Source organism: Melanerpes formicivorus, unplaced genomic scaffold (genome assembly GCF_026170545.1).
Source record: "Melanerpes formicivorus ecotype bairdi unplaced genomic scaffold, bMelFor1.0.p_v2 SCAF_9, whole genome shotgun sequence".
Classification (NCBI taxonomy): Eukaryota; Metazoa; Chordata; class Aves; order Piciformes; family Picidae; genus Melanerpes; species Melanerpes formicivorus.
This window is the reverse complement of record NW_027142361.1, coordinates 17,426,369-17,451,340: the sequence shown is the minus strand read 5'-3', so window position 1 is coordinate 17,451,340 and position 24,972 is coordinate 17,426,369. Positions and strand designations below refer to the sequence as shown.

The window sequence follows — 24,972 nt, the reverse complement described above, 5'->3', positions numbered from 1 at the left end:
CCTATGAGGAGAGGCTGAGGGAGCTGGGATTGTTTAGCCTGGAGAAGAGGAGGCTCAGGGGTGACCTTATTGCCCTCTACAACTACCTGAAGGGTGGTTGTAGCCAGGAGGGAGTTGGCCTCTTCTCCCAGGCAACCAGCACCAGAACAAGGGGACACAGTCTCAAGCTGCGCCAGGGGAGGTTCAGACTCGAGGTGAGGAGGAAGTTCTTCACCGAGCGAGTCATTCGGCATTGGAATGGGTTGCCCAGGGAGGTGGTTGAGTCATCGACCCTGGAGGCGTTCAAGGGGAGATTGGACGTGGCACTTGGTGCCATGGTCTAGTCATGGGGTCTGCGGTGTCAGGTTGGACTCGATGATCCTCGAGGTCCTTTCCAACCTAAGTGATACTGTGATACTGTGATACTTATATCAGACTCTTAACTTATGCTAATACCAAAAATCCTTAAAAACTTAATGTAATGGGTTGGAGCAAACTCCCTCCCCACCACGTGCAGAAGTAATGACTCAAACAGAAAGCTAGGAACACAGTGACAAGAAGAACCCCAAAGCAGACCCAGAAAGATCCCATCCCCACCTGAGGGTACACCCAAAACCCCCAGGGCTCCTCCTTCCCCTCCCACTGCTAGGCTAGTCTCAGCTGGCCAGATCTGAGACTGCCCATCCCCCCGTGAACTTGGGCCTAACCAGGCCCATGACAGGGACATCTCTCCCCAGTTACCGGGTGGTGGAGAGAAGGAAAGAGGAAGTGCCAGACCCCGCCGTGAAACTCATAGTGGTGCAAGGGATCATGTTAGAAATACCTAATTTCCTGTGTCTACCCACTGGGCCGGACTTCTGGACACAGGAAACACCCCTGTAGCAGAGGGCACCCAGCCCAAACTACGACAGGAGCCACCCCTTGTTTCATACCATAATCCCTGCACCCAAACACATCATCAAATCAGAGAACTTCTGATGACATGTCCAGCGAAGTCCGTATCTTCATCTGGGTATCCACACAGTCTCTCATTCAGGCTCAAGTGTCTGTTCATTTCAGTTCTTCTTCCTTCATCTAATGGAACCTCCCAGCGATGCAGAGCTCATTCTCCTGCGGTGCAAGCTCTCCATGGATTCGTTGGACATCCTGGTCACCTGGAAAAGCCTCACAACTTCTCTGCCAAGCCTTTATTCTCGTCTATGTTTACTTGGCGGCATATTCTCCACCCCTGGGGCAGGCCAGTTGGAACAATTCGGCTCCATGACTGCCGCAACCAACCGCTTCCAACCACGGTCCAAAACTACACGGATGCATGTCCGAGGCACTCCGCCCCCCCACTGGGCATTCGTGTACCGAGGCATGACAGCATCTGGCTGCACAACCCCCCCTGGAAAGGGAGGGGCTGTGCCACAGCCCACTGAGAAGAAAGGAGGTGGAACCAGGATTTCGGCACCATTTTCGGAACTCATCCGAAAATCGGGGAAAGAGATTCGAGCCGGCCCTACCGCAGCCCAAGTGCACAGCCGGGGCCACCGCCGCCGCTCTTCCAAGCGCACGGTCGGGCCTGCCACCGCCGCTCAGCACACAGCAGGGCTCCGCCCACCTCTACCGCCACGGCACAGAATCAAAATCACCTCCACCCCTCAGACACTCAAACGGCTTCTCCAGCGAAAGCCATACACGCGTTCTCAGAGCCCTTGAAAACGGCTTTCCAGCTGGGGTCCCTGTCAGCCCCCCAGGGTTTCGGGAGCTGGCTCGCCCGCTCACCGCAGCTGGATCTATCCCCGCAGCGAGAACGGACCTGACTCTGATCTGTTCACCGCTGCCCCCCCCCCATTTCGCTCCCCGCCGTGGAGGAAGGGCAGGTTCTGCGTTCTCAAGCGGTACCCTGATGCCGATGTTCGAGAACCACCCCTGCTTGAAACAGCAGGAGGGGCTCCGTGCCACCGGCCACGCACCAGGTGTCCCCCCGCAATCCACAAGAACTCACACGATTGCCCCGGCAACAAAACTTGAGCCCCAACTGCCAAACCCAAACCGATGCCCAGAACTAAATTAAACTTTCCATCCTTTGCAATCGATCTGCAGAGTGGGCACAACAGCTAGCCCCACGTTGGTGCACCAAAATGTAATGGGTTGGGGCAAACCCCCTCCCCACCATGCGCATAAATAACGACTCAAACAAACAGATTGCAAAAGTGATGGAAAGTTGAAATAGAGAACAGTGAGTGCGTGCAGAAAGCTAGGAACACAGTGACAAGAAGAAGAACCCCAAAACAGACCCAGAAAGATCCCATCCCCACCTGAGGGCGCACCCAAGACCCCCAGGGCTCCTCCTTCGCCCCCCACTGCTAGGCTAGTCTCAGCTGGCCAGATCTGAGACTGCCCATCCCCCCCGTGACCTTGGGCCTAACCAGGCCCATGGCCGGGAGATCTCTCCCCCAGTTACCGGGTGGCGGAGAGGAAGGAAAGAGGAAGTGCCAGACCCCACCATAAAATTTATAGTAGTGCAAGGGATCATGTTAGAAATACCTAATTTCCTGTGTCCACCCACTGGGCTGGACTTTTGGACACAGGAAACACCCCTATAGCAGAGGGCACCCAGCCCAAACTACGACACTTAAAGAACTATGTTAAAATTAATCCATCAAATTAGTGTCTAAAAAGAAATAAAGTTGTTACATTAACTAAAGAACACTTCCTAAAATTAAAACCTGTTTACTACATTCCTTAACTATATTACATGGAGCTCCTTTGAAATGCCTAGGCACACAATTAAAAAGGTTCGAACCAAAAGAAAATCTTACAATGTGAACTCATTACAAAATACTTACACCTCATTGCAATTACTATGTACTAAGTATCTGTAAATACCAAATGCTTACTATTCATTATGCTTACTAGGAAAACTTAACAAAACTCTAAATTACAAATCTCTGAAAGACATTATAACCAGAAATGATAAAATTAGTACTGTTGCTTTAAATCAGAGCAGAGTAGCGCAGCTGAAGCCACTGCGGGGGGAAAGGGGTGGGGGCCGCTGCTGTGGCCGCTGTTTCTGCCGCCTCGGACGGAGCCATCAGTGCTCGCAGAGGCCATCGGGGCTCGCAGGAGGGGTGCGGTGTGACCGTTTGAGGCTGTGCCTTTAAGAAAAAGACAGTACTGGGACACTATGGCTGAATGTTTTGGAATGCTGACCAAAACAACTAGATATTCTAAACTAATTTCATTGGTGGATTGGTAAAAAAGGTAGTTTTGAGCTTGAGTGCAACTGGGACTTTCCTCAGATCACTCTTCCCTCCTCCCTTTCCAGCTCGTCTGCTTCTAGGCTCTCTGCCAGACTGACCTTGGACAGATAAGCGTGTGGCCTACTAACACTTTGCTTTAATTTATAACTGATTTTATTAACAATTGCTCTTTTTCTCTCTTTCTAACCCTCTTTGGGGAAAAAGGGAAGAGAAGGGGGTACAGGGGGGGAACCCTCCTCAGCAGAGGAGGCAATTTCATTCCTGTATTATCGTTTTTCTTTGCTGTATATTTCTGTGTATATATTGTAAATACTGTAAATTGTGTATATATCCTGCATTCCCTAAAAATTGCTTGTAAATATAGCATTTCCCTTTTGCTCCTCCGGCTGGCTAGCTGTGGTTATTTTCTTTTTCTCCTCTTTGTGGGGGGAGAAGGCTGGGCCTTTCTCTATAACTCTCCACATTTTTTGGCGCCCAACATGGGGCAGATAATTAGCTTGATTTATTGCTTGCTCGAGCCAGACTAGCAAACATGAAGTTGCTTTGGATTTTTAAGCAATTGCTATTCTCAGTGTGTTCGGTTCTGATCTACAAGTATTGTCTGGGCCTCCTTACCGATCATCTGGGTAAATATTTGATGCACAAAATTTATTTGCAGTTTATGTATAGAATGAGGCTTCTGTATGGGCGCTGTCTGGAATTCTTCTGGCCTAACAGATACAGGAATGTGACATCTAGCACTCTCCCGATTGAGATGAAGGAGTTTAAGATCCCAGTAGGAGAAAGGGTGATTTTAAGTGATGGCTGGGATCCAAAGGTGATTTATTTGATGTGTGTGAATCTGCTGCTGGTGATAGTGATTGCATATTTGCTATCTTCCTTGCGTCGGGAGAGAAAGATGTCCACAGCATGTTTTATTGTTAAGCATAGATCAAAGAAGAAGCGGCGTACCTCTGGGTCAGTCCCAGAGACGTCTAGTGACAAAGAGAGTGGAGAATCTGTGTCAGTTAAAGTTAAAAAGTCTATTGGAAAAGCTGCTTTGAACGGTTCTGTTGCTGATTCTGGCAATCTGCCATGGGCAGCGGCAGTTCCCAACATGGCAGCTTCCCCTTCTTCTTCTTCTTCAGCCATTAACGAGGCACAGTCACTTCCGCCCACTCTCTCGGCAGGACCAGAAGCCACTCCCACAGCAGCTGATCTGTTTCAAAAACTGTCAGCTTTTGTCGAGGTGGCTGTAAATTCAAACACAGCCCCAATTAAGCAAGTAGCAGTTTTAAAGACTGGAAGTGGAAAGGCCAAAGCTGATCCAGGAGCTAATTGAGAAGAGCAGGAGACTGATCCTGGTGAGGGACCCTCTATTAGAGAAGATCCAGCTGAGAAGAAAGAGAAGATTTATTTTAAAGATCTAGCTGAATTATTGAGATCAACACCAGAGAGAGATGCAGCTAGGACAGCAGCCAGTGGTGCTTCTCAGCTTAGAGAGGTCCTTAGGAGAGTGACAGCAGGATTATGGGGACAACATGTTCAAGAAGATGTGGTAGATGGAGAAGAAGGTGACATTTCTGGGTGTCCTTCGCCTCGCGAAGAGCTGAGAAATGTCCGTAAAGATTACACCAGAGCAGATAAGGAGCCAATTCTAACTTGGCTTAGTTATGATACAGGTGCTCCAACTCTAATAGTTGGAGACAAGTCAGCAGCTCATCTAGGAAATCTCTCGAAGGATAATGGAATAGATAGACATCTAGCCAAGATTCTCGGTAAGGCTAATCTGTGGATACTGGTCTTGCTAAAAAGATCATCAAACTTGCTCCTTCTAATTATGCAAACATTCTGGCAAGCAGAATTGTGTCAAGAAATTATGGTGGAGCTCCTCCTATGGTTGGCCAATTCAGTGATCAAATGAGACAATTGGAGGATAGCATGACACGTGTTTCTTTGGTTTCAGCCATTGAAACTCAGTCTGGAAAAATTGAGAATTGCATGAAAGAGTTGAAAGATGAATTTAAAAATTCCACATACCAATTGTCACAGAGAGATAATTCTAATTCTTCCTCCAGGTGGATACAGGTTTTATCTGTGAGGAATAGACGTCCTCCAAGGAGGTCATTCCAAAACAGATCAAATCAAAACAGACCACCAAGGCAGTCACGTAGGACTATTTGGATAACTCTGCGTGATCAGTTTGGTGAGAACATGAACAAATGGGATGGCCAACCAACTTCTAATCTTTTCAGGAGACTGAGGGAACTGCAAAGTGGCAGAACCCGAGGTAGCAATACCAGAACGGGAGCTGTTAGTTCCACAGTTCCCCAGAACAACCATAATAGCTTCAACAGTGGCTCCAGTTCTAACACTGCACACTGTGCTCAATGCACATGTGGGCATGTTCCCCATAACTAGGGGTGCCCTGCATCCCGCCAGGGGGAGGAGAGGGATAACAGACATAACAGAATCTATTGGAATGTGTACATCCAGTGGCCTGGCACTTCACAATTTCAGAAGTACAGGGTCTTGGTTGACACAGGAGCTCAGTGCACCATAATACCACCAAATTATCAGGGATCAGAGTCTATAACTATTTTGGGAGTCACTGGTGGATCTCAAGAGTTAAGTAAGGTGGAGGTTAATATAAGTTTAACTGGTAAACAGTTGTGACCGTTTGAGGCGGTGCCTTTAACAAAGGGACACCATGGCCGAATGTTTTATAAACAAAAGAGGTCTAAACTGATTTCATTGGCGGAGAAGCAGAAGCACTGCCTTCAGTTTTGATTCCCAGTGAGACTCGTCTCACTCAGTTTCAGTCTTGCACTCTTTTCCCCCTCCTTCCTGCAGCTCACAGCTTCTGGGCTTTCGGCCAGACTGACCTTGGAGCACATAAGGCCTCTTCTAACACATAACCGCTTTTAATTAACATTTGATCTTTGTTTCTCTCTTTCTAACCCTCTTTGGGGAAAAAGGGGAGAGAAGGGGGTACAGGGGGAAACCCTTCCTCCATATGGGGGAAGGGAATCTCATTTCTGTGTTACTTTGTTGTATATTTCTGTGTATATATTGCAAATCTTGTAAGATATAAACCTGCATTCCCTAAACTGCTTTGTAAATACAGCACACAATCCCTTTAGTAATCCGGCTGAGTTTTCTTTCCTTTCAGTTTTCTTTTCCTCCACTTTATGGGGGGGCGGGGGGGAGAAGGCCTGGCCTTCCCCTCCAACCCTTGACAACAATGGAGGAAGCATACAGTTGTGACCGGACCTGACGCACCTTGAGTTTTATGAATTGATTTTTTGAGAGAAGGGCATTTCAAAGACCCTAGAGGTTACAAATGGGCTTTTGGAGTAGCTTCTGTAGAAATTGATGGACAAAAATTGAAGCTGTCTGCCAGACCTGAGCTTTCTGATGAATCTGCAGTTGTGGGACAACACAAGATACAGGACATTAAATTGCCGGTTGCTTCTCAGACTGTGCATCACAGACAATACAGAACCAACTGTGACTCTTTGTTGCCCATTCAGAATCCGATTCGTCAGTTGGAGAGTCAGAAAGTCGTCAGCAAAACTCATTCACCTTTCAACAGTCCAGTGTGGCCTGCGCGAAAGCAGAATGGAGACTGGCGTCTGGTGGTAGACTACCGAGCCCTAAATGAAGTGACACCACCTATGAGTGCAGCACTACCAGACATGATGGAACTTCAATATGAGCTGGAATCCAAAGAGGCCAAATGGTATGCTACCATAGATATTGCTAATGCATTTTTCTCTATTCCCATAGCAGAGGAATGCAGGCCTCAGTTTGCTTTCACCTGGAGAGGAATCCAGTACACTTTCAACAGACTGCCAATGGGCTGGATCCACAGCCCAAGCATCTGTCATGCAGTAATCCATGATGCTCTGGAGAAAGGTGGTGCTCCAGAACACATCCAGTTCATCGATGATATCATCGTCTGGGGTAAAACTGCTGAGGAAGTCTTCGAGAAAGGTAACAAAATCATTGGCATTCTTCTGAATGCAGGTTTTGCCATCAAGAGAGACCAGGTGGAAGGACCTACCACAGAGATTCAGTTTCTGGGAGTGCAGTGGCAGGATGGACGCCGACACATTCCAGTGGATGTGGTAAATAGAGTCTCTACCATGGCAAATCCCACAAACAAGCAAGAGAACTTACGTTTCTTGGGGATAGTGGGATTTCAGAGACTGTACATTCCTGGATACAGACAGATTGTGAAACCTCTGTATGATGTGACTTGAAAGAGGAACAATTTCCACTGGGGAGCTGAACAACAAGCAGCCTTTGACCAGATAAAGCAAGAGGTAGTTCAAGCAATGGGTCTGGGACCTGTCCGAGATGGTCCAGACATTAAGAACATTTTGTACACGGCTGCAAGTGACAATGGTCCAACCTGTCGCTTGTGGCAAAAAGCCCCAGGTGAGACACAAGGATGACCTCTTGGTTTCTGGAGTTGAGGTTACAGAGGTTCAGAGGCTAAATATACTCCAAAAGAAAAAGAAATTTTAGCTGCCTCTGAAGGGGTAAAAGCATCTTCTGAAGTGATTGGAACTGAATCACAACTTCTCTTAGCTCCCAGATTACCAGTTTTGAATTGGATGTTCAAAGGCAAAGGCTCCACACCACATCATGCCACAGACTCAACATGGTCCAAGTGGATGGCTCTGATAACACCGAGAGCTCGGATGGGAAATCTTGAAAGGCCTGGCCTAGTGGAGGTGATTTCAAGTTCGCCTGAAGGTACCAACTGTGCTAAACCTCCAGAGGAGAAAGTAACTCGTGCTGAGGAAGCTCCTCCTTACAATGACCTTTCTGATGATGAAAAGAAATATGCTCTGTTCACAGACGGTTCCTGTCGTCTTGTTGGAAACAAGCGAAGGTGGAAAGTCTGCAGTGTGGAGTCCAACACGCCGAGTTGCAGAGGCGAAGGATGGAGAAGGAGAATCCAGTCAGTTCGCAGAGGTAAAAGCTGTCCAGCTAGCTCTCAACGTAGCTGAATGTGAGAGATGGCCAAAGCTTTATCTCTACACCGACTCATGGATGGTAGCCAATGCTCTATGGGGTTGGCTAAAGAACTGGAAGAAGAGTGGTTGGCAGAGGAAAGGAAAACCCATTTGGGCAGCCGACCTGTGGCAGGACATTTCTGCTCACATTCCTAAGAGCAAAGCTACTGAGGAACAGCAACACAACCATCAGGCAGATCTAGCTGCAAGAGTTTCTCAAGTAGACATGGACTCTAATCTTGATCTCGACTGGAAACACCGAGGTGAGATATTTTTGGCTCGGTGGGCTCATGATTCGTCAGGACATCAAGGCAGGGATGCAACATACCAATGGGCTCGTGACAGATCCATAGACATTTCCATGGATGCTATTACACAAGTCACCCATGACTGTGACATTTGTGCTGCTATTAAGCAGGCAAAACGAATTAAGTCCTTGTGGTATGGTGACAGATGGTCCAAGTACAGGTATGGTGAAGCTTGGCAGATTGACTACATCACTCTACCACGTTCTCGTTCGGGTAAGCAATACGTGCTTACGATGGTAGAGGCAAATACTGGATGGTTGGAAACTTATCCAGTTCCACATGCAACTGCACGCAACACCGTTCTCGGTCTGGAGAGACAAGTCCTGTGGAGACACGGAACTCCAGAGAGAATTGAGTCAGACAACGGAACTCATTTCAAGAACAACCTTGTAAAGAACTGGGCAAAAGAGCACGGTATTGAGTGGATATTCCACATTCCCTACTATGCACCAGCTTCAGGGAAGATTGAACGCTACAACGGTTTGTTGAAGACCACTCTTAAAGCCATGGGGAGTGGATCTTTGAAAAACTGGGAAAAACATTTAGGACAAGCAACCTTGCTGGTAAATAGTAGAGGTTCAGTGAACCGAGCTGGACCTGCACATTCAGATTTACTACAGAAAGTAGAAGGTGATAGAGTTCCTGTTGTTAGAGAAAAGAATCTGTTAGGTAAAACTGTTTGGGTATTTTCACCCTCAGGAGAGGCTAAACCTGTCCGAGGGGTGGTTTCAGCTGAAGGTCTGGGTCACACTTATTGGGTAATGCAAGAGAATGGTGAAATTCAGTGTATTCCACAAAGAAATTTAACTTTAGCTGAAAGAGGTTAATTTCAATCTGTTGTACAGCTACATTGAGTCCGAAGGAAGAATCAATGAGGAATCTACGGTGCACAAACCCTGAGAGCCCTGAGTCAACTAAGGGACCCTGAGAATCCCTGTTTCCCTTTTCTTCGCTTCGTCGGCGAAGAAATAAACTGTTTTCCACTTTTCTCATTTCCTGATTTTCTTGGACTTTTGAATCATCTACATCTGAGTGTAGCTGGAATGGACTATGAACTTTACTTACAAACTGTAAATATTGTCTTGGATTGGATGGACAGTATGAACAGCCAATGAAATTGTTTAGAGGGGGTGGACTGTGACCGTTTGAGGCTACGCCTTTAAGAAAGGGACACCATGGCCGAATGTTTTATAAACAAAGGACAAGTCTAAACGAATTTCACTGGTGGATTGGTAGAAAGCAAGTTTAAGCTCTGAGTCCAGCAGAGACTTCGGGTAGTCTTGCACTTTTCCCTCCTATCACAGCTTGCGGCTTCTAGGCTTTCTGCCAGACTGACCTTGGACTGATAAGCGTGAGGCCTGCAAAACCTAATAACATTTTGCTCTAATTTATAACTGCTTTTAATTAACAACTGATCCTTTCCTCTCTTTCTAACCCTCTCTGGGGAAAAAAAGGAGAGAGGGGGGTACAGGGCAGGGAATCCTCCGCCAGAGGAGGGGAATCTCATTCCTGTGTTACTTTGCTGTATATTTCTGTGTATATATTGTAAATACTGTAAATTGTGTATATATCCCCCTGCATTTCCTATACAGCTTGTAAATACAGTGTTCTTTTGCTCATCCGGCTGTGGTTAGCTGTGGTAATTTTTCCCTTCACTTTGTGGGGGGGAGAAGCCTGAGGTCTTCCCCTCATCCCGCTACACTAACAGATTCTTTTCTCTAACAACAGGAACTCTATCACCTTCTACTTTCTGTAGCAAATCTGAATGTGCAGGTCCAGCTCGGTTCACTGAACCTCTACTATTTACCAGCCAGGTTGCTTGTGCTAAATATTGTTCCCAGTTTTTCAAAGATCCACCCCCCATGGCTTTAAGAGTGGTCTTCAAAAAACTGTTGTAGCCTTCAATCTCCCCTGCCGCTGGTGCATTGTAAGGAATATGGAAAATCCACTCAATACCGTGCTCTTTTGCCCAGTTCTTTACAAGGTTGTTCTTGAAATGAGTTCCGTTGTCTGACTCAATCCTCTCTGGAGTTCCGTCTCTCCACAGGATTTGTCTCTCCAGACCGAGAATGGTGTTGTGTGCAGTTGCATGTGGAACTGGATAAGTTTCCAACCATCCAGTATTTGCCTCTACCATAGTAAGCACGTATTGCTTACCAGAACAAGAACATGGTAGTGTGATGTAATCAATCTGCCAAGCTTCACCATACTTGTACTTGGACCATCTGTCACCATACCACAAGGGCTTAAGTCGTTTTGCCTGCTTAATAGCAGCACAAATGTCACAGTCATGGGTGACTTGTGTGATAGCATCCATGGAAATGTCTATGGATCAGTCACGAGCCCATTGGTATGTTGCATCCCTGCCTTGATGTCCTGACGAATCATGAGCCCACCGAGCCAAAAATATCTCACCTCGGTGTTTCCAGTCGAGATCAAGATTAGAGTCCATGTCTACTTGAGAAACTCTTGCAGCTAGATCTGCCTGATGGTTGTGTTGCTGTTCCTCAGTAGCTTTGCTCTTAGGAATGTGAGCATCAATGTGTCTCACTTTCACTGGAATTCTCTCGACTCGATCAGGAATCTCCTGCCACAGTTCAGCTGCCCAAATGGGTTTTCCTTTCCTCTGCCAACCATTCTTTTCCAAGTTCTTTAGCCAACCCCACAGAGCATTGGCTACCATCCATGAGTCGGTGTAGAGATAAAGCTTTGGCCATCTCTCACATTCAGCTACGTTGAGAGCTAGCTGGACAGCTTTTACCTCTGCGAACTGACTGGATTTTCCTTCTCCATCCTTCGCCTCTGCAACTCGGCGTGTTGGACTCCACACTGCAGACTTCCACCTTCGCTTGTTTCCAACAAGATGACAGGAACCGTCTGTGAACAGAGCATATTTCTTTTCATCATCAGAAATGTCATTGTAAGGAGGAGCTTCCTCAGCACGAGTTACTTTCTCCTCTGGAGGTTTAGCACAGTTGGTACCTTCAGGCGAACTTGAAATCACCTCCACTAGGCCAGGCCTTTCAAGATTTCACATTCGAGCTCTCTGTGTTATCAGAGCCATCCACTTGGACCATGTTGAGTCTGTGGCATGATGTGGTGTGGAGCCTTTGCCTTTGAACATCCAATTCAAAACTGGTAATCTGGGAGCTAAGAGAAGTTGAGATTCAGTTCCAATTACTTCAGAAGCTGCTTTTACTCCTTCAGAGGCAGCTAAATTCTCTTTTTCTGTTGGAGTATAATTTGCTTCTGAACCTCTGTGACCTCGACTCCAGAAACCAAGAGGTCGTCCACGTGTCTCACCTGGAGCTTTTTGCCACAAACACCAAGTTGGACCATTGTCACTTGCAGCCGTGTACAAAATGTTCTTAATGTCTGGACCATCTCGGACAGGTCCCAGACCCATTGCTTGAACTACCTCTTGCTTTATCTGGTCAAAGGCTGCTTGTTGTTCAGCTCCCCAGTGGAAATGGTTTCTCTTTCGAGTCACATCATACAGAGGTTTCACAATCTGACTGTATCCAGGAATGTACAGTCTCCAAAATCCCACTATCCCCAAGAAATGTAGGGTCTCTTGCTTGTTTGTGGGATTTGCCATGGTAGAGACTCTATTTACCACATCCACTGGAATGTGTCGGCATCCATCCTGCCACCACACTCCCAGAAACTGAATCTCTGTGGTAGGTCCTTTCACCTGGTCTCGTTTGATGGCAAAACCTGCATTCAGAAGAATGTCAATGATTTTGTTACCTTTCTCAAAGACTTCCTCAGCAGTTTTACCCCAGACGATGATATCATCGATGAACTGGATGTGTTCTGGAGCACCACCTTTCTCCAGAGCATCATGGATTACTGCATGACAGATGCTTGGGCTGTGGATCCAGCCCATTGGCAGTCTGTTGAAAGTGTACTGGATTCCTCTCCAGGTGAAAGCAAACTGAGGCCTGCATTCCTCTGCTATGGGAATAGAGAAAAATGCATTAGCAATGTCTATGGTAGCATACCATTTGGCCTCTTTGGATTCCAGCTCGTACTGGAGTTCCATCATGTCTGGTAGTGCTGCACTCATAGGTGGTGTCACTTCATTTAGGGCTCGGTAGTCTACCACCAGACGCCAGTCTTCATTCTGCTTTCGCGCAGGCCACAGTGGACTGTTGAAAGGTGAATGAGTTTTGCTGACGACTTTCTGACTCTCCAACTGACGAATCAGATTCTGAATGGGCAACAAAGAGTCACGGTTGGTTCTGTATTGTCTGTGATGCACAGTCTGAGAAGCAACTGGCAATTTAATGTCCTGTATCTTGTGTTGTCCCACAACTGCAGATTCATCAGAAAGCTCAGGTCTAACAGACGACTTCAGTTTTTGTCCATCAATTTCTACAGAAGCTACTCCAAAAGCCCATTTGTAACCTCTAGGGTCTTTGAAACGCCCTTCTCTCAGAAAATCAATTCCCAAAATACAAGGTGCGTCAGGTCCGGTCACAACTGTATGCTTCCTCCATTGTTTACCAGTTAAACTTATATTAACCTCCACCTTACTTAACTCTTGAGATCCACCAGTGACTCCCAGAATAGTTATAGACTCTGATCCCTGATAATTTGATGGCATTATGGTGCACTGAGCTCCTGTGTCAACCAAGACCCTGTACTTCCAAAATTGTGAAGTGCCAGGCCACTGGATGTACACATTCCAATAGATTCTGTTATGTCTGTTATCCCTCTCGTCCTCCTGGCAGGAGGCAGGGCACCCCTAGTTATGGGGAACATGCCCACATGTGCATTGAGCACAGTGTGCAGTGTTAGAACTGGAGCCACTGTTGAAGCTATTATAGTTGTTCTAGGGAACTGTGGAAGTAACAGCTACCCTTCTGGTATTGCTACCTCGGGTTCTGCCACTTTGCAGTTCCCTCAGTCTCCTGAAAAGATTAGAAGTTGGTTGGCCATCCCATTTGTTCATGTTCTCACCAAACTGATCACACACAATTATCCAAATAATCCTACGTGACTGCCTTGTTGGTCTGTTTTGGTTTGATCTGTTTTGGAATGACCTCCTTGGAGGACGTGTATTCCTCACAGATGAAACCTGTATCCACCTGGAGGAAGAATTAGAATTATCTCTCTGTGACAATTGGTATATGGAATTTTTAAATTCATCTTTCAGCTCTTTCATGCAATTCTCAATTTTTCCAGACAGAGTTTCAATGGCTGAAACCAAAGAAACACGTGTCATGCTATCCTCCAATTGTCTCATTTGATCACTGAATTGGCCAACCATAGGAGGAGCTCCACCATAATTTCTTGCCACAGTCTTTAAAACTGCTACTTGCTTAATTTGAGCTGTGTTTGAATTTGCAGCCACCTTGACAGAAGCTGACAGGTTTTGAAACAGATCAGCTGCTGTGGAAGGGGCTTCCGGTCGTCCCATGGAAGGAGGCGGGAATGACTTTGCCTCGTTAATGGCGGCTGAAGCCGGGGGAGCCGCCATGTTGGGAGGTGCCACTGCCCCTGGCTGCTTGCCAGAATCAGCAACAGAACTGTTCAAAGCAGCTTTTCCAATAGGCTTTTTAACTTTGTCTTTAACTGACACAGATTCTCCCCTCTCTTCATCACTGGATGTCTCTGGGGCTGACCCAGAGGTACACCGCCTCTTCTTTGATCTATGCTTAATAATGAAGCAGGCCTTAGACATTTTTCTCTCCCCACACAAGGAAAATAGCAAATATGCAATCACTGTCATCAGCAGCAGGTTCACACACATCAAATAAATCACCTTTGGATCCCAGCCATCACTTAAAATTAGTCTTTCACCTACTGGAATCTTAAACTGCCTTATCTCAATCGGGAGAGTGCTAGAGGTCACATTCCTCTATCTGGTAAGCCTAAAGAATCCCAGACAGCGATCATACAAAAGCCAGATTTTATACATAAACCACAAATAAATTTTCTGCATCAAATATTTACCTGGGTAATCCAGAATCAAACCCAAACAATATCTGTGGATCAGAACCCCAAAAATTGAGAAGAACAGACGCTCCAAAATCCAAAACACCTTCATGTTTGCTAGTCCGGCTTGAGCAAGCAATAAATCAAGCTAATTATCTGCCGCACGTTGGGACAGCCAAAAAGAAATGTGGTGGTTTTGGAGAGAAGGGGCCAGCCTTCTCTCCCCCACAAATAGGAAGAAAAATCACAGCTAGCGAGCCGGAGAAGCAAAAGGAAAAAATGCTATATTTTACAAGCAATTTGGAGAATGCAGGATATGTACACAATTTGCAGTATTTACAACATATATATACAGAAATATACAGCAAAGTAAAAAAAACAACCAAAACAATAATACAGGAACGAAATTCCCTCCTCTGGAGGAGCGTTCCCCCCCCTGTACCCCCTTCTCTCCCCTTTTTCCCCAATGAGGGTTAGAATGAGAGAAAAAGGCAGGAGATTAATAAAGCAGAGTATTAGTAGGCCTTATCTGTTCAGGGTCACTCTGGCAGGGATCCCAGAAGCAGATGAGCTGGAAAGGGAGAAGGGAAGGAGCGAACTGAGGAAAGTTCCAACTGAACTCAAAACTTAAAGTTGCATTCTAACAACGAAATTAGTTTAGAATATCTGATTGTTTTCATTAATATTCCAAAACATTCAGCCAGAGTATCTCAGCACTGTCCCTTTTCTTAAAGGCACAGCCTCAAACGGTCACAGCAAGCTTAACTTTTATTGTTCAAACGCACGGCTTATAAAGCATCTCAGCTAAATATGCACAAGTGTCATCATTCTATTGGCTATTAGTCCAGGGTTACATTATAATATCCAGCCTACTTGCAGTTAGGTCTACGTGCAATTTCACAAGCTCCTCTCTAATTAGTTCTTTGTTTCACTTATACTCTGTTTCACATGCTGCTATCTTGTAAGCAGCTGCAAGCACAGCCACAAAGCTATGGTGACCTTGCTGCATCAGCACACCAGCTAACTGTGAGCAGTAAACAAGAAGATAGAGTCTGGCCTACACACTTTGTTCAAGCAGCTGTTCCATAGAACCATGTCCCTTAGATTCAAGCCATTCCTCAACACTCCACCCAAGACAGGGACACCTTTCTTGGTAAGAATTGCACCCTCAATACATAGCTTAACTTTTTCTGCATTTCTGTTATATGTCGAAGCTACTGCAAAGGTTCACATCTCCAAATGTGTTGGAAGTTTCCCAGGATTTACTAATCTTGAGCCCCATCACTTGCAGTCAGTGCACTTATCACTGTTAATCCCAAATCTGTTGTATCTGTGGCTGTAATACATTAAACCACTTCCTGAACATGTGCCAGTGCAAGTCCTTATCGGGACACCAAAAAGAGAGGGAAATATTAATTTTGTCAAGTAGTTCCTGTAAGAGTGCTGGGACTCTGAGACAGGAGAACATCAGGACCTTACCTGTAATGTGACAACTTCCTAATGTCCTCAAACGAAAGGATTACACCACAAATCCCCAATCACTTTGGGAACAGGAGTAGCTGAACAAGGAGAGTAAATCTACTAGTTGTGTGCTTCAAGGCAAGTTTCAGAGCAGATCTCTGAAAAAGAGCAGATAGAAAATTCACTCTGAAATGCTGTGTGTGCTACATCCTTAGGGATCATCAGTAGGGATGTGTAGCATCCCAGATCTCACAGATACAGACAAATTCTCCTGGGCTAAGATCAATGCTGCTACACACAAAATTGGTTAAAGGACTTCTAATGCAAATTCAGGGGATAAATTCCATTCTCAAAACTCATTTGGACAATGACCACGTTCACAGACCTCCAGAGGTCCCATCCAACCTAAATGATTCTGTGTCTGAACTCTCAGGTGGAACTAATTCAGATCTGCATGCAGAAAACTTGGAGTCAAGATATCCTGAGTCTGACCCAAGAAATAATGGCCTTTCTCAAGCACCAAGGGCAAATCACACAACCTCCATTTGCCTCATTCTCTCTCTTTACAAAGCAAAGGCAAACTCAAACATTAAGACAGACAGGGGAAGAACTGACAGTCTGTCTCATATATTTTTGTTCCCCACATGCTCCAGGAGATGCTCAGTATTGTGGCAAGCAGAAGCTACAGAAATCTCTCCCTCATGAGCTTCCAGGTACCTGCCTGCTTTGTTCTGGGTAAAATGCAGCTGCTGAAGGTCTCTCATGTTCCTCAGCTGAGGTTTACTGAGTGATTCATGAACATTCATTTATTCTGATGAAATCCTTAAGACAGTAAAACCACATGCAGTTTTCAGAGCACAGGTAATGTAGGTATGGAGAAACAACTTGCCCAAGGTCACCCTAAAAGTTACACCATCTTGGAATTCATTCCACATCTAATTGGCCTGTCCACAAGATCATCCGGCCTGTCCACAAGATCATCCATCTTCCCAGCCCACCTTCTTCCAGTGGTTTCCTTCTCCGGTGCCTTCTTGCTTTTTGCATAATGCACTGCAAAACCTACTTTACATACAGAGCTTTCAGTGCTTAAATTTATTATTTAGTCTTGCTTCCTGGTAATACACCAGCCATATTCTTTTATATATTCTTCCAGGCTGCACAGAATTGCTTCACACAAAGAAATAACCAGCTTACAAGCAAATCCTTTCATGTTTTGTGGTACCAAATGTCAGAACACCTTGCATGCAAAGTTCACCCCGCTACAAATCTCAAAGCAAGGGACTACAGGGCAAAGCTTTACAAGGAGGCTGGTGAATTGTCGTAGGGTTGAGGGAAAGGCCAGGCCCTTCCCCCCCCTGTGAGTAGAGGGAAGAAAATTGAAGGGAAAAAAAAAACGCACAGCCGGATTAGCAAAGGAGTGGGTGCTGTATATTTACAAAGCAGTTTAGGAAATGCAGGTTTATGTACAGAATTTACAGTATTTACAATATATACAGAAATATACAACAAAGTCACACAGAAATGAGGGTTCCCTCCTCTGCTGAGGGGCTTCCCCACCCCTGTACCCCCTTCTCTCCCCTTTTCCCCAGAGAGGGTTAGAAAGAGAGAGAAAAAAAACAGTTGTTAATTGGAAAGTAGTTAATACAGGCCTTGCAGTTCATCAGTTTCAAGGTCAGTTTGGCCAAAAGCCCAGAAAGCTGCAAGCTGCCGCATGGAAGGAAAAAGAAGAACAACTGAACTAGTCCCACTGGGAATCAAAACTTAAGGCAGTGCTCTTGCCTCTCCACCAATGAAATTAGTTTAGATCCGTCTTTCGTTTACAAACATTCCACCACATTGTCCCCTTCCTTAAAGGGACAGCCTCAAACGGTCACATGAATCCATAGAGACACAATGGCTGAGGATGTACTGCTCACCATGTTCCTATTATGAAGTGCTAAAGGTTTTTTTGGACATAGAAAACAAATCAAGGAAGAAAATACTTTGCTCCACTGTCACCGGTAGCAGAAGCTGCTGGAGGAGTAGATATGTGGTTAATATTTTGAACCCCTTAAAAGGGATAAACTAGGTGTGGAAGGAGGGGAAGGCTTCTGTTCACTTTTATTTTACAGTATTTAATGAACAAGAACTGTTTTGAGCTAAACCACAGTGAAGAGCCAGGTGTTTTGAATCATGTGAAAGAACTATGCACAGGTCAACTCCAGACAGGAGGTGAGGGTTGGTTTTCCAAATGCTGACTTTGTGAGACAGCTTTTCACAGAATCATGGAATGGTGGGGCTTGGAAGGGACCTATGGAGATTATCTAGTCCAAACTCCCTGCTAAAGCAGAGCCACTCAGAACAAGTTGCCCATGATCATGTCCAGGTAGGATTTGAATGTCTCCAGAGAACAACACTCCACAACTTCTCTGGCCAGCCAGGTCCAGGGCTCCAGCATCCTCATAGTAAAGAAGTTTTCCCTTAAGTGGAACTTCCTGGGTCCCAGTTCCTGGGTTCTACAAAAAAAAGATTGGCTCCATCCTCTTTGACACCTGCCTTTTACATACTGACAAGCATTGAGAAGATCCCCTCTCAGTCTGCTCTTCTTCAGGCTAAACAGCCTCAGGTCTCTCAACACTCTCTTTGCCAGAGAGATACTCCAGTCCCCTCAGCATCTTTGTGGCCTCTGCTAAACTCTCTCCAGTAGTTCCTTGTCCCTCTTGAACTGGGGAGCTCAGAACTGGACTCAGTAATCCAGATGTGGCCTGGTGTGACCGTTTGAGGCTGTGCCTTTAAGAAAGGGACAGTGCTGGGACACTCTGGCTGAATATTTTGTAAACAAAGACAGGTCTAAACGAATTTCATTGGTAGATTGGTAGAATGCAGCTTTAAGTTTTAGTGCAGCTGGAATTTTTCTCAGTTTGTTCCTTTCCCTCTCCCTTCCAGCATGCCTGCTTCTGGGCACCTAGCCAGAGCGACCTTGGATAAGATAAGCACTAATCCTGCATGAGGCCTACTAAAATCATTTTTCCTTAATAACTGTCTTTTCTCTCTCTAACCCTTTTTGGGAAAAAAGGGAGGTAGGGGGAGAGAGCGGGGTACGGGGGGGGAACCCTCCTCTGTCCGGAGGAGGGAATTTCGTTCCTGTATTCTTTTTTTTTCCTTTGCTGTATATTTCTGTACATATAGTGTAAATACTGTATATATTGTGTATATATACAACCTGCATTTTCACATTGCTTGTAAATATAGCATCCCTTCCACTTCTCTGATTGAGTTAGCTGTGGGATTTTTTTTTTCTTTTTGTGCGGGAGGGAAAGCTAGGCCTTCCCTCTCAACCCACTACACCTGGCTAGGGCAGAGGAGAGGGGGAAGAGAACCTCCCTCAACCTGCTGGCCATACTCTTAATGCACCACAGGAAAACATTGGCCGTGGTCACTAGGGCACATTGCTGGCTCATGGGGAACTTACTAACCCACGACACACTCTTAGGACCTTCTCTGCAGAGCTGGGAAGTTCTTGGTATTCTTTGTAATTTTCAGTCCTAGACAGCTCAGGCACATTTTCTCCAAGGCAAAAATATAAACCTCTCACCTCCCTAAAATGCCATCATCATCGCTTCCTCAGCAGCAAATAACCATGTGGCAGAACTCAGACAGATGCTTCAGGCCATAATTATTTAAATTTTATTTATATTTAAAATCTTCTTTGTCCTGAATAAGTTATAAGAAAGAGGAAATATTGTCTGAACGGGGAAACACACAGTGCTTAACATCTCCTGGATCACTGTGGAAAGTAACACATCTCTGGGGGGTTTCTGGGAAGTTCATCCATTTCCCACACACAGCAACCAAGACAGTTCTGGAGACTGAGCATATCCATCAAGGGGCCTCTAACAAGCATAGAATCATACAGGAGGTTTCTCCTGGACTTCAGCAGGCAAGGAGGCAGGTCAGTAGCCAGTCCTTGTGACTTAAGCATGCCTGGAAGCTTACATCCATGGAAAGCCTATAGAAACTGGGGAACCCTGGCTGCTACATCCAAGCAGGGTGCAGTGACATTAGATTTGTCAGTGCCACACAGCCAAAACCTAACCAGCCTAACCAACTTCAAATGTTTCTTCTCTCCTTCTAAGAGCTCTTTTGCACGCTCCCCATCTTCCTATCTCTACCTGCGCTGCTGTGCATCCAGCACCAGCTTTTCCCTTCCTCTATGAAAATCTTCTGATGTGTGGAGTGAGCAGGCCAATTACCAAGCTGATGGTCTTATGCACTTTTTGGAGAACACTCCATCACCAGATTGAAGCTGCTCCCTTTCAGACAGCCTGATCAATCACACCAAACAACTAAATGACCTGACATGCCATAATCACTCACAGATATATAGCAGGTGAATTCTCAGCCACCATAGTTCACCACAAATCTCAGACACAAACACAACTATCATCAGGAGCCCATTAATTTGGACTAGCTTCAAAGAGGGTCCTATAGGTAAAACCTCCTCTCTCATTACCAGACACTCCAGTTAGAGCACCAATTAGGAGTGAGACATTAGATGCCTTTGTGTTGCACTCACATGCATGCAACACAGCAGGAAGCCAGCGGCTCAACTGTTCTGATCTTCACAATCTGCAGAAGTTTTAGGAGAAAGATGTCACCATGCCACACATTATGCCATCACCTGTGTAAAAGCTATCTCACATTGAATTGGAACAGCATCCTAGCCCCAGTACCACTGTTATCCTAGCCCAAATATCATGGTTTCCTATGAAGAAAGACTGAGATACCTGGGGCAGTTTAGTTCTGAGAAGAGAAGTCTAGGAGATCTTATTAATGTCTATACCTGAGGAGTACCCACTCACCAAACCTTTAATACTGAAGCATTGTGTTAGCCATCAGGTAACCAAAGGAGGCTTCTGCTCTGGAGCAGCAACCCTCCAGCTCCAAGCTTATGACCATGTCCAACGCGGCTGCTCCCTCCCATAGGTTCACTGCTGCACCTTGGATAAGATGCAGCCCAAACTAACCAGCTCCTTCTTAGCATTTCTTAGTATCTGAAACTTAACAGCAAGAAACCCACCAAAATTAATAGCAAAACTCTAGTTTCATTAAATTCTTGTAGAATACATCATTTATATATTTTTAAATTGTATCTGGATTCTTCCAGTTCCCATGGCACACCTGGAGCTCAGGAACCATCAGCAACCTTCCATACTCTCATGGTGCTACAAAGTATATTCCTCACTGAACCACAGAGCTGCTTTGTAGGGATTGATTGGCTGGAAAGCAGCTCTGCTGAGAAGGATCTGGTGTCCTGGTGGACAACAAGGTCAGCACGAGCCAGCAATGAGCCCTTATAGCCAAGGCAGTCTTTTCCAGGGGTGCATTAAGAAGAGGTTCTCTTTACACTCTCCTACGGACTCCACATCTGCAGTCCTGGGTCTAGTTCTGAGCTCCCCAGTTCAAGACAAGGAACTACTGAAGAAAGTCCAGCAGATGGCTATGAAGATCATGAGGAGACTGGAGTTGACTCTGAGGAAAGGCTGAGAAACCTGGGGCTGTTCAGCCTGGATGCTGATCATACATGAGGAAAAAGTTCTTTCCTGTGAGGGTACTGAAGCACTAGAACAGGCTACCCAGGGAGATTATGAAGTCTCTTTATCTGGAGAGATTCCAAATACACCTGGATATGATCCTGGTCAACCTGCTGTGGGTGCTCCTGCTTTATCAGGACGATTGGACTAGATGATTGCCACGGGTCCCTTCCAATCCCTAGCATTCTGTGATTGCAATCTGCTCCTTCACACCTCTGTGATGGCCACTTCCATGAAATGCTTTAGACTCCTTGTTGTAGGGTTGGAAAGGCCAGGCCCTTCCTCCCCCAGTGAGTAGAGGGAAAGAAAATTTGAAGGGAAAGGAAAAAAAAAACTCACAGATGAATGAGCAAAGCCGTGGGTGCTGTATATTTACAAAGCAATATAGGATATGCAGGGGAATATACAAAATTTACAATATTTACAGTATATACAAAAATATACAACAAAGCAGCACAGAAATGAGAGTTCCCCCCTCTGCTGAGGGGGTTCCCCACCTCTGCTCCCCCTTCTTTCCCCCTTTCCCCAGAGAGGGTTAGAAAGAGAGAAAGGAGAAAAAAATTAGAAGCAGTTATGTGTTAATTGGAAAGCAGTTAATACAGGCCTTGCAGTTTATCAGTTTCAAGGTCAAGCCTTGGCCGAAAGCCCAGAACGCTGTGAGCTGCAAAGCCACCGAAGGAGGGAAGACAGACTGACTAGAAAAGTGCAGGAATGCCCAGGAAACTCTGCTGTACTCCCAGTTCAGAAGGTGCTTCCCCCCAATCTACCAATGAAATTAGTTTAGATCCGTCTTTTCGTTTACAAACATCCGAAAACCATATTCCCTTTCTTAAGGGGACAGCCTCAAATGGTCACACTTCTTCAAAGCAAACTGTGACTCTGATAACTCTCAGAGTTGAAAGTGTGGGGACATTAGGAAGAACATGGAAGGACTGTTTAAGGGCTACACACTTAAGGAGCAAACACAGCGAATAGACTAGACTAGACTAGACTAGACTAGACTAGACCAGGTTGGAAGAGAACTTCAAGATCATCGCATCCAACCCATCAACCAATCCAACCCACCTAAACAACTAAACCATGGCACCAAGCACCCCATCAAGTCTCCTCCTGAACACCTCCAATGATGGTGACTCCACCACCTCCCTGGGCAGCCCATTCCAATGGGTAATCACTCTCTCTGTATAGAACTTCTTCCTAACATCCAACCTGAACCTCCCCTGGCACAGCTGAAACTGTGTCCTCTTGTTCTGGTACTGGCTGCCTGGGAGAAGAGACCAATATTCGCCTGTCTACAACCTCTCTTCAGGTAGTTGTAGAGAGTAATAAGGTCACCCCTGAGTCTCCTCCTCTCCAGGCTAAGCAACCCCAGCTCCCACAGTCTCTCCTCATAGGGCTTGTGTTCCAAACCCCTCACCAACTTCGTTGCCCTTCTCTGGACTCGTTCCAGCAAGTCAACATCCTTCCTAAACTGAGAGGCCCAGAACTGGACACAGGACTCGAGGTGCAGCCTAACCACTGCAGTGTACAGGGGCAGAATGACCTCCCTGCTCCTGCTGGCCACACAGTTCTTAATGCAGGCCAGGATGCCATTGGCCCTCCTGGCTGCCTGGGCACACTGCAGGCTCATGTTCAGCCTACCATCAACCAGTACCCCCAGGTCCCTCTCTGCCTGGCTGCTCTCCAGCCACTCTGACCCCAGCCTGTAGCACTGCATGGGGTTGTTGTGGCCAATGTGCAGAACCCAGCACTTGGATGTGTTAAATCTCATGCCGTTGGATTCTGCCCATCTGTCCAGCCTGTCGAGGACCCTCTGCAGAGCCTCTCTACCCTCCAGCAGATCAACTCCTGTCCCCAGCTTGGTGTCGTCAGCAAATTTACTGATGATGGACTCAATGCCCTCATCCAGATCATCAATAAAGATGTTAAAGAGCGCAGGGCCCAGCACTGATCCTTGGGGCACACCACTAGTGACTGGCCACCAGCTGGATGTGGCACCATTCACCTCCACTCTCTGGTCTCGGCCCTCCAGCCAGTTCCTAACCGAATGCAGTGTGTTCCCATCCAAGCCATGGGCTGACAGCTTGGCCAGGAGTTTGCTATGGGAGACGGTGTCAAAGGCCTTGCTGAGGTCCAGGTAGACTACATGCACAGGCCTCCCCACATCCACCAGGCGGGTCACCTGATCATAGAAGGATATCAGGTTGGTCAGGCAGGACCTGCCCTTCCTAAATCCATGCTGGCTGGGCCTGATCCCTTGGCCATTCTGTAAGTGCTGTGTGATTGCACTCAAGATGACCTGTTCCATAATCTTGCCTGGCACTAAGGTCGGGCTGACAGGCCTATAATTCCCTGGCTCATCCAACTGGCCCTTCTTTTGACATCAAAAATTACTTTTTAGGATAAAAGAAAGGAGGTCTCAAAATAACAAAAAGCATGATAAAATGCTTCAATCAATGGCACTGCTGCATGGAGCCTGTTCCTTAGCATACCATAGAAGATGTGCTGCACTCAAAATGTCTGTGTCTATTAAAACTGTGTCAGCTTCAGAGGCTCCAAAATTCCCTGTGGCATAAACAGAATTTCTAATGAACAGCTGCAGGATACAGGAGTAGCCACACAAAATGCTGCTGTTGAGATTATTTTCTTTGCCCCTCTCACTACCTTTCCTCTGCTTCCCAAGCCCCACTTTCCCCCATTTGAGTCTCTCCTGTCCTTCACCCACAACTCCACTGGGTTTTCTGCACACTCCAGAGATGAGTGCTGTCAACCCAACTGTGGTGAAGGCACATTATGTCCAGATACTGAATCTTGTCCCAGCATGTGGGCAAGTTCCCCCTCCTCCAGGAGGCAGACAAAAGCCAAGGCATTAGCCAGGCTTGCACGCACCCAGCGCATGCAGCGCTCGTGCTGACACCAAGTATGGGCATAATTTTTGCTTCAGGCTTTCTTTAGGCTGAAGCCAGTTGTTTATGAGAGTGCCCATTGGTCAAGCCCAGCCTTGAGGAAACTATAAGTATCAACCCAGTTGGTAAACAAGTGGCCCCCTCATTCACTTTGTCTCTGTGCTCTCGAGCTGCAGCCTTTGCCATTGAGCTTATTGTTATTAGCTTCTGTTATACATGCACGCATACTGGAAGCCTCTGCATCGTTAAAAAGCCCAGAGGGAGGAACTTCGCTGTTTCTGAGGAATCCAGCGTCACTACAGCCAGTCGTACTGACCGGGAGAGCCCACCGTACCACCGGAGGACTGGACCGACCCCCCAAGGGTAAGATCTGCCCAGTTACCGGGGAGAAGGGACTTGATCGATACCGAGTCCATGTATGCCTAGCCCCACCGCAGCGGGAGGAGCCTCCACGTGTGCCGCTCTGAGCCCTGTGAATCTCAGGGAAGACTAAGGCATTGTTCGTGCCTATACTGCACCGAACCCGGGGCCATTCTGAGAGTCCCGCT

General features: G+C 46.3%; 1 protein-coding gene across 7 annotated transcripts in view; it reads right to left on the bottom strand.

Annotated features, from left to right (window-relative positions):
• EXTL3 (exostosin like glycosyltransferase 3) overlaps positions 1-24,972 on the bottom strand; it is a 370,010-nt gene that overhangs the window by 89,286 nt on the left and 255,752 nt on the right. Inside the window, exon 3 of one of the 7 annotated variants that reach the window (XM_068143183.1) lies at positions 15,964-16,103. The exons of the other annotated variants lie outside the window; for them this stretch is intronic. The gene's annotated coding sequence lies outside the window, so the exon portion shown is untranslated. The remainder of the gene's footprint in view (positions 1-15,963; positions 16,104-24,972) is intronic. 7 annotated transcript variants of the gene reach the window in all.